This window comes from Cavia porcellus, unplaced genomic scaffold (genome assembly GCF_034190915.1).
Source record: "Cavia porcellus strain 051 isolate PalLab524CR breed Dunkin Hartley unplaced genomic scaffold, mCavPor4.1 scaffold_12, whole genome shotgun sequence".
NCBI classification, from domain to species: Eukaryota; Metazoa; Chordata; class Mammalia; order Rodentia; family Caviidae; genus Cavia; species Cavia porcellus.
In genome coordinates, this window is record NW_026947495.1 from 66,937,107 (window position 1) to 66,945,424 (window position 8,318).

Sequence of the window (8,318 nt, forward strand, 5' to 3'; positions counted from 1 at the left end):
TTAAATGTAGCTCAAATGAAGCTAAGAATCAATCTAAACAACTTTTGCAATTAATTTTGTTACAAATAGAGTTAGTTTGCTGGTTATGCTATTACTATCTGGGATTCTGTTTTTTAGTTTCACTATGACTAGGAAAATCTCTTTGGTCTGAGATAATGTGTCTTTTGAGAACTGATAAACCAGAGTGGACTTCAGATAGTGAATGTTTGGTATCATTCTCTTAAAAAATACAGGCTGTGGTGGCACATGCTGACAATCCCAGCTCATGGGAGGCTGTGACAGGAGAATCTCTGTGAGTTTAAGGGCATAGTGAGTCCAAAGCCATTTTGAACTTGAACTACATAGTGTTGCCCTGACTCAAAAATCAAACAAATTAAGTGAATGAATGAATGAATGAATGAATCCCTCTGTAAACCTTTAAGATAATTAGAATTTTGTTGACCATTCTCTACTTTGAAAGATTATTAGATTATAGTAGTAAGGAGTAATGTTCTTTCAGTTTTTCTATCATAGGTAAGATACTATTTTGCTTCTGTAGCAAAAGAAAGCATAAGTGGAATGGTAACATTTTCTATTACTGAATGTCTTTACTCCTTAGAATGATCAGGTAGGAACACTCTGTGGAGCTCCTGATTTGTGTGAAGTGCTGTTTGTAGCTGCCTTAATGTCCTAAATTGATTAAAAATGCTTACATTTTGTGGTCATTTGGGTTTGAAGAGGGGGCAGAAGTTGCACAGTGTCAAACAGGCTGAATACGAAGGATGAAGATACATTATGTTTTGTAAGCCTTCTATTGGGTGGCATGTAGTGGCAACATTCTTCAAGTTTTTGATCACACCTGGTAAAGACATTCATGAAAGAGTACTTTTAAAACTGCTTCAGAAAGGGGTAAGAATAATGGCATAAGTACACTTGAAGTGAAGAAGAGTATTGGTATCCGTAATGACAATGTGGCCTTCACTATAATAAATACTAAATATATATTAACAACTTTACATATATTATATATTAGTATATACTGTATATTAAAAAGCTCACATATGTCCCAGACAAAAAGGAATGAATTATTAAGGATCTAGAAAAGAAAATTTTCAGCTGCGATGAAGGTTGTTTTCCAAAATTTATAGTTTTCTCAATTTTGATTAAGTTATGAGAAAAAGGTCAAGCTTAATTCATGAGTCAGAAACTATAAAATCTGCTAGGATGATACTGCTACGTGACAAACAATAAATACTGAAGATTTTAAAATTTTCATTTAAAAAGTACTCCATGGATTTTTTTAAACACTGAAATTCATTTCAACTCTGAAATTCTAACAGTTTTGAGACTTAGTTTTGCTTTACTTTTCATTTTTTTTGTTTTTGGAAGTAATGTTGGTGTTTTGCATATAATCCTGTGGGACATCTCTGGACTATTTAGAAATATGCCAGAAATAAATTCACTTCATGTTTTACAATCTCAAAGGACTAAAGATATTGAAATCCATTAGAGGAAGGAAGTAGTTCCTTCAGTTTGTAGGCATGTTCAATTTGAAATTATGCTAGTAAGAATTAATTTTAATACTCATGATGAATGTGAAGAAGTATAATATAATGTTGAATTGCCTGTCATTGAAACTGTCCAGAGACCTCTTTAAATGATTGTAGGGTTATAATAATATCTCAGTCTTCTGCAATGATTTTCAAGAAATTGTAATGGACACTTCAGCAACTGTAATGAGCATGTCTTCAACACGTGATTTTTTTTTTTTTTTTTTTTATGTTATGAAGCTTCTCCAAGCTGGCATATTTTTAAGTCCCAGTGAAACGACTGGGACTAGGTAAAGTGACAGTGTGCAGTGTAATAGGTGGAATTCACATTATTGCCTGTCCTCTTTCTACGTCTGGGTGACAGCGTCCCTGGTTCCAAGTTTAATTATCAGCCCACGGTGGTGGTGTATAGCCTTCTACAATCTACGTCTATTCACAAATAAGTTATAGACATAACTTTAGTTAACAAGTTAAGTGGTATCTTACCAGAGGTATTTCAGATATCAATAAACAAGTATTCTCTGCTGCCATTAGTGATCACTGAAGGTAGATATCTAAAAATACAAAATCCTGTACTTCGCCTCAATCTAATAGCTGCTTTCATGATATTATATTTTATGAGCACAGAGCTGAAAAAGCCTTTCTTTATTGCCCTAGTTCAACTCCTTCATTTTAGAGGTGAGGAGGGTGAGTTGAAGGACTGAAGTACAGTAGATCATGAGACAGAAGTGATGCCCTTGCCCAGCTTCCCCGATTGGAGCCCAGGCTGCCTGAATACTCAGAACTCAGCCTTAGGAAAAGCTGTGGTTAAAGGCACTGGTTCTGAAGTCAGACTTCTAGGTTTAATTTTGGCTCAGCCCAGCAGTCACTATTTGTTTAACTGTGTTTCAGATCCAGCACATTTTTGGTGAGAGGAATGAATGAGCTAAATGAAGTTTAAGATAGCCTGGCAAAGAGAAAATGCAGTAGATGTTAATAACACCATTGCCTTAAAGAGGCTGGTCCGCTCTACCTCCTGACCTCTACAGAATCAGTTCAGCTAGTAGTAGTTTCAGCATAGCTTATGTAGTCTAGCCTGTTACATATTCTACTTTCTCAGCCCATTAAAAAGGTTGTTCCTATTGACCTATGAGGACCTATGAATAAAATGCCATTAGAACTACCATAAAAAGAAGCATTGAGTTATGTATCTCTGGTACTTGTATATATTGCACTGAAACTTTTATAAGTGAGTGCTTTAAGCACGGGATGGGGAGCTCTTTGCAAGGATTCCTACTGCCAGTTTCCAAGGAAACAATAATTTAGTTTACTTGACAGTTCCCAAATGGACTCTGTTGGGGTTGTGAAGTGACACTTGATTTTGTTTCTTTGCACCTACTAATTGCTGCCGCTGTTGAAACAGCAGCAAGCTCCCCCGCCTGCTTCTTGCATGAAGACAGCTTGAGTAGCTGGCGCCAGAACTAGGCGATTGTTTCTCCAGGGCCGGCTGGCAATATTCTGTCCCTACGGCTGTTAACCCCGGAACTTGTTTCAAGAATTATTCAGGTGTTTTTAGAAACACAGTTCTATGATTTTTCTGCAGTAACTGTAAGTTAGATTTGACATGTCTACTGAATTGTTTTAACTTTGACATATTCAAAGATATTCCTTCACCAACTCAGTGCATTGTGTTATTTATTTATTTATTTAGGAGAGGAAGAATTTATTGAGAAAAAAAAGCTTCTGTCTAAGAGAAAAGAAGGGGGCCTGGAAAGTGGGTTGCCCCTTAGATTGTTTTTTTAAAGAGAAAGAGAGAAAAAAAAAAAAAAAGAAAAAAGAAACGTAAAGCAGCTTCAAAACAGGTTAGTAGGAGAGTTACAATGATTAATGCATTGTGTATTGTTGTCTTTCTAGTAGTTATTTATTCAGAGTACAAAATATAGGACATCTTGTAACAGACATAAAATTTTTGCAACATAAAATTTCATTTTTATTTTATTTTTAATTTTAAAATGAAAGCAGAACAAAAATGACACAAAATTTGAAAACTGTAATAGATGAACAATGATTAATATATTGTGTATTGTTATCTTCAAAGTAGTTGCTCAGATTACAAGATTTAGGCATGAAAATGGTCAAACAATGAAAGCACAAATCGTTCGTCTTGATGAACTAAGAAATAAGCTAGTATTATTATTTTGTATGTACGACAGGAATTTTTAAAAAGAAATATTGCCCCCTTGTGTTGTAACATGGTACACCATTGCATTAGGACTAAGGAAAAAAGTATACCTATACGTTCAAAATCCTCCTTAAATATAGCAGATCTCACTTAGAAACAACATTAAGGGCCACTTTATATTATATCCTAAGTACATTAACAAATAACAAAAGCCAAAAAGATCATATGTCTGTTTCCTTGATCTAGGATTATAGCAAACACCATAAATGTTGAATTTAGAAAGGGTCTTGATCTATCTGTTTTAGACACAAATTTCTCTGCATCTTTGTTTTGTTTTTCCCACATAGTTTTACCTGGAAGAAATCCTACTGCCTGTGTTAACTGACTTTTTAGAGGGCTTTATGGATGAGAAAGGCTTTTGCACACTGATCTCATTTGATCTTCAAATCCGGGGTGTGAGGAAATGGGGTACGGTTATCCTTTTCACTGTAAAAAAGAAAAAAAAGGAAGATAAGGAAAGTTAAATAACTTACCCAAATTTATATAATTAGAAAATGTGATTAATAATACGAGGGAAGTGTAGTATACCAAAGTCATGTAAGGAAGGTCTTCTGACCTGAAATAGGTGTGACACCAAGACATGAGTCAGGGCAGTATTTATCCTGCAGAATTAGAGTTTTTCAAATCTCTTATTAATCAAACTAAATGAAGGTCTGTTTCTTTATAGCCTTAGATTCTATGCTCATTGGTTTTACAAGATAGCATTACTTTTCTATTTGTGTCATTTGTAAATGTAATTGGTGGGTCAGCACGGTGAAACAGTGCCAAAAATAAAAGGAAAAAATGTAAACGGGCTTTCTCACATTCTGTTATTGGAAATGTATTCTGTAGTTAACAGAAATAATTACTAAGAGGGAAATGTATAGATGACAGATGTTAACAGGATGCACTAATCAGTATTACATAACTGAAGCATTTTATTTTTTGTTTGTTTTGCTTGCACTCTGAATAAATTCCCATGGTTAGAATTTTAAACACTACAAGAAGAGGAAGTAAAAAGATAAGGATATTTATGTCCTGTTCAAGTTTAATTTTATCCCCCAGAAGTAAGTGTAGTATACAGTTTTCCAGTCTCTTTTCTATTTACATTTATTTGCATACATGGGTCCTAACATTTTGGGGTTGCTTTATTGCTGAGGACATATATATGATCCACTTATAAGTATTTTATTTACTAATTTTTTTTACTTAAAACATTTTGAGACCTTGCCATAAAATGTGTATAGATCAACCTTACATTCTAACTGCTGCAAAGCTATTCAAGGTAAGTGTTCCTATAATTTAACTTTTACATTATTTGTGATCTTTTAGGATGTGATCACTAGTGAGGTTAAGATTTTTCATTAGGTTACAATAATTTTGGCATATATTTAGTAACAAAATTAGTCAAGATGACCACATTTAAGTGGCTCTAAAGTGCTATTTGATTATTAATTTTAATATATTGTGTATGTATATGGCTTATTTGTCATCTTTAATATTTAATATTTTTACTTTTGATTTTGACCCCACCTGTAAAAATTATTTACGTGATTTTATTTACCTCTTTTAAAAGTCAACTTTCTTTCCTTCTCCAGCCTTGTTTCTTTTTTCCTTCTCCTTCTCCTTCCTTCCTTCCTTCCACCTTTTTTTACAGTGGAGGATGCTTATTAAGAGTACTCTGGAATTCAACATTTGTGCAAGGAAGAGGAAGGAAGCAGGAAAGTGGAGGCAGAGGTGAAAAGCTGCAGTGCAGTGGAATGGTTTCCCTGACCCTCTTTGCTGGGAACAAAAGTGTCGCCCCAAAGCGCTGCCAAAGGACACAACAGCTAGAGCACTGTAGGTAGCCCTGCTTTGACCCACCAGCTGTGGCTGTTTTTCACCCGGGCCCGGGGTTTCCCTTTTCTGGGATTCTTCCAGAAGTGGCTGACTGATGACAGCAGATGACAGCCTGGTCAACCAGCCCTTTCGGAACGGGACTTTTGCATCACCATGCTCCCCAGGGTTTTTATTTTTAGTAGTCAAAATAACAATTTGATTAATAAATATTTTATTTTGTTAGTAAATAAGTATCGCGTTGATTGTAGGACACTGATATATTCACACTCTTTATTTTTTTCTCACAATTTGTTCTCATATGCCCTTCTGGAGTTATCTTTCTTCTTGAAGTGCATCCTTTATAATTTTCTTTACAAAAGGTAATCTAATAAAATATGCTTGATATTTTTCTTATTCTTATAATATAGTTTTTCTGGGTGCAGATATTACTCTAAATTTTGTGTAAGATGACTTCATTATCTTCCCACTTCTCTCCCACTGTTAGAAGTGGGCATGCTTGTCACTCTGTCTGCCTCTTAAATTCTGATATAAATTTAAGTCTCTAAGAAGTATCAAAGAAAATGAAAAGTACTCCTACGTGCCCTTTACCTGATCTCAGTAATAGCTTACATTCTGATTTATTACTTTATTTGTATATTTCAGTTACTATAACTGCATATGACATTTTCCAAAAGTTGGAAGTATTAAAAACAATTTCTTGTGTAGACAGACTTGGTGGGTGAGGATTCTGGATAGGGCATGTCCTATGTCTGCCCCATGACATCTGGAAGATGTGAGGACAGAGGTGTGTTCAATCACTTTTGCAGGTTGATATGCATTGAGGGTTGTTGGAGATTTGGGTCCGTTCCAGGTGAGCCTCTTCATGTAGGGCTCTCTGCCTAAGGGATCTAGGGATGAGTCTATTCATTTCGACCTTATTCTGTTTCTCCCTTATGTGCTTTTCATATTTTTCTACTTTTGGTAGATTGATTCTATTTTACTTACACCTATCAAAAAACCCTAACCCTTTTTTATTGTTATTTGGTTTATCTTATTAGGTTAACCTAAATTTTGAGCACATGCAAGATCAATACATAATCTTATAGTTATAGATTTTCTTATTTTAAGGAAGTCTAAAATTAATATAAAGAAGATTTTAAGGACTTCTATTATTTTCTTTCTTCTGTACTGTATAGCTGCTAAGGTAATCTGGGATTATACATGAGATTGTCAATAATTTTATTTGTGTTATACTTCAAGAACTATTTTGTCTCACTGAGTACATATGTTCTAATTAATTTTATATTGTTAAACCTGACAGTTTGTTTTCTTATAGATAAAGTTAGGGGGAGACATACCCTACCTTTCAGAGTTGTTATAAAGATTAGAATTTATGTTACCACAGAGCAGAGCACAATATAGGTGCTCAATAAATGCTTGTCTCTTTGTGATGGCCTCTGTTCTAGTGCTATTTTTTCCATGAAACTTTTAGAGTGAGTTATTGTCCATGCTTTGATGAGTGTTTGAGACCCACATATTTAGAGACCTGGCCTGGGGTATATGTGGATGGAGAATGTATGTAATTCATTCATTCTTTCTTTCTTTCTTTTCTTCTTTAGCACTAAGTTGTCTCTTTATTTCAGTTGCTACTATTTCAGAAATTTCAGGTGTGTGACTTCTAACTTCTTTTATGTCCGTGCTTCTCACCTTGTTCGGGGTGGGCTGGAGGTCTGAGATTGTACCCTGCTCTGTTGTCCTCCCATGCAGGGTTCCCTGGTGGTGGAGAGGGGCAGGGCGGCTGCTCATCCATGTTCCCCGATCTTCCTCTCCTGTGGCCCACCATGGTGGGTTCACTGGGGCCTGACCTCCTCTCCTCTTGGGCCTGTGGTAGGAGTCTCACCAGGGCCATGTCCTCCCTCTCTCAGGGGCTGCAGTGGTGGGCCCTCAGGGTAGGGAGAGTTGTTTCTTTCTAATGAATTGACCATTACAATTCTAAAGTTCTGCAGTGGCCAGCAGAACATAGAAAGATACCACTTTAGGCTCCTACTTGAAACCAACAGCTTCAGAAAACTGCTGGCCTCGATTCAGGGCCAGTACATGTAATTCTTAAACCTTTGGTATAGAATGATTTAGTCTCCTGTTTAAGAAAGTAAGAATTACAGAATCATGGAAAGAATCATGAACTAAGCAGACAGGCAGCATAATTAAAGATGCATCCTATTCCTTTTATATTTACCCTCTTCAATCACTTTAGCATCGTCTTCTTAGTTCTTGGTATCCACGGCTAATAGTCATGCTATTACTATGAAATACTTCCTTAAATTGACCTTAATTTAACTCATTTCTTTTATGTTGCTTCCTGTCTGTGTACTTACACATGATGCTTTTTACTTTATTTGTTACAAAATAAAGAAAATATAAATGATAACCAATAAAATATTCTTCTGTGTGTCATCTAAGGCCACATCACAGTGTGTCTTACGAGCGTTATGCCTAGGTCAGAAAGCTCTGTCTCCGCAGCATGCTCGCTCTCTCTCCATCCTGTGATTTGTTACAGGCTCCGGTATCCAGCCCAGCAACCAGCCAGCTCCTCCTGTTCTTCCCTCCCTCCTGCTGTTTGTCCTAAGCTCCATGGCTTCATTTCTCTACAGCTTAGCGCCCCTTGCTGTGCTTGCCACATGGTAGGTACCCACTAAATAACTGCTCAACCGTGAACGTGATGCTTTTTAAAACAGTTTGAGGAATCTAATTGCGTTTAGTTTTTCTTTGCA

The 8,318-nt window shown here is 35.9% G+C and overlaps 1 non-coding gene across 1 annotated transcript; it reads right to left on the reverse strand.

The window, feature by feature from the left end:
* Positions 1–7,504: 7,504 nt before the first annotated feature.
* LOC111754242 (small nucleolar RNA SNORA2/SNORA34 family) lies at positions 7,505–7,641 on the reverse strand. Its single transcript, XR_002788943.1, has one exon. It is a non-coding gene; the product is annotated as a small nucleolar RNA SNORA2/SNORA34 family (small nucleolar RNA).
* Positions 7,642–8,318: the final 677 nt, after the last annotated feature.